The following is a 1,561-nucleotide window of genomic DNA, read 5'->3' as shown; positions in this document are numbered from 1 at the left end:
ATGTCATTAAAGTATTTAATTTCTCCATCATAGATGAAACTCAGTTTAGCTGGATACAGGATCCTGGGTTGAAAGTTATTTTGTTTTAGGAGATTAAATGTCGATGACCACCCTCTTCTGGCCTGAAAGTTTTCAGCAGAGAGATCTGCAATCATTCTAATATTCTTCCCCTTGTAGGTTATGGTTTTCTTACGTCTGGCTGCTTCTGGAATTTTCTTTCATATTAACTTTAGTGAAGTTAATTTTGATGTGCCTAGGAGATGTCTTATTTGGGTTGTGTTGTGCTGGGGTTCTGAAGCTGTCTGCTCTCCTAATTTCAGGATCTTTGGCATATCTGGAAAGTTCTCTTTCATAATTTCATGATGAAGAGCCTCTGTGTTTTGTGAAGCAACTTTGTCACCTTCAGGGATTCCTATAAAGTGAATGTTAGTTTTCTTTGAAATATTTCAGAGCTCTCTGAGAGAATCATTCGTTTTTACTTTCTATTTCTGTTCATCTTTGGATGCTTTGCTATGTTCAGAAACTGTCTTCTATGTCTGAGATCCTTTGATCTTCCTGCTGCATTCTATTACCTAGAGCTCCTACTGTATTTTTCAGATCTTTGAGGGCTACAATCTCTTGCCTCAATGTTTCAAAATCTTTGTTGGTTTTGTCTTTGAATTCATTGAATTCTTGAGTGAACTTTTGGAATGCTCCTTGAATTTCTATTTCTATCTTTGCCTCTATTCTATTAATCCTATTTGCAATCCAAATTCTGAATTTGATTTCTGACATCTTAGCCATCTTTTTATAAAGGGGATCTTCAGTTTCTTCTGCCACATCCTTTCTTGAAGGGGTTGACCTACTCTGGTTATTCATATTACCAGCCACATCCTTTCTTGGGGGGTTGATCTACTCTGGTTATTCATATTATCAGAGCTTTCCCACTGATTCTATCCCTTGATTATTTTACCCCATTTGGCTTTTCTTCTTGAGCTTTGTCAAGGACCCGTATGGTGTTATGGCCTGAGAGAGTGGGGACTAGCTTGATGTGGTGGGGCTAAGTGGCTCTGTCTTATTTTCAGCTGGTCTCTGTCCTACTCTAGTGAATCAGGTACTCTTGGTTGAAGTCTCAGCAATTAAGTCACCCCACCCCCTCCAAACAACAGTTGTACACGGAAAATCAAACCTTCCCTCAACCATACACCCAGGGGTCACTTTGGATAGTCCTTGGGTGATCTGCCCGGTTCATGGTGTCCATCCCAGTCAGTACCAGTCTTAGGTAGGAGAGTTCAAATGTCTCCAGCACCTAGATAAGAGGGATCTGCTGGCAGCTCAGATATAACTTGCTTTAGTGGTCTGTGAGGGCAAAAGGACGCCCCCAACAAATGAATTAGTCTGGGAAGGTTGATGCTTTTTTCCCCACCTTGCACCCAGTCACTGGTAGTCCCACAGGGGTATAACCCAGTTCACTCCATTAAGGAACTGCTCCTGGAGTTTATGACTACCAGAGTCACCAGGCGATCTGAGTCTGGCAGTGGAAGAATTTAGGCTAGGGAAGTTCACTCAGTTCCAGCCCCCC

The sequence above is a fragment of the Otolemur garnettii genome, unplaced genomic scaffold, assembly GCF_000181295.1.
Source record: "Otolemur garnettii isolate 467f Iridium unplaced genomic scaffold, OtoGar3 scaffold00303, whole genome shotgun sequence".
NCBI classification, from domain to species: Eukaryota; Metazoa; Chordata; class Mammalia; order Primates; family Galagidae; genus Otolemur; species Otolemur garnettii.
This window is presented reverse-complemented; position numbering follows the sequence as displayed.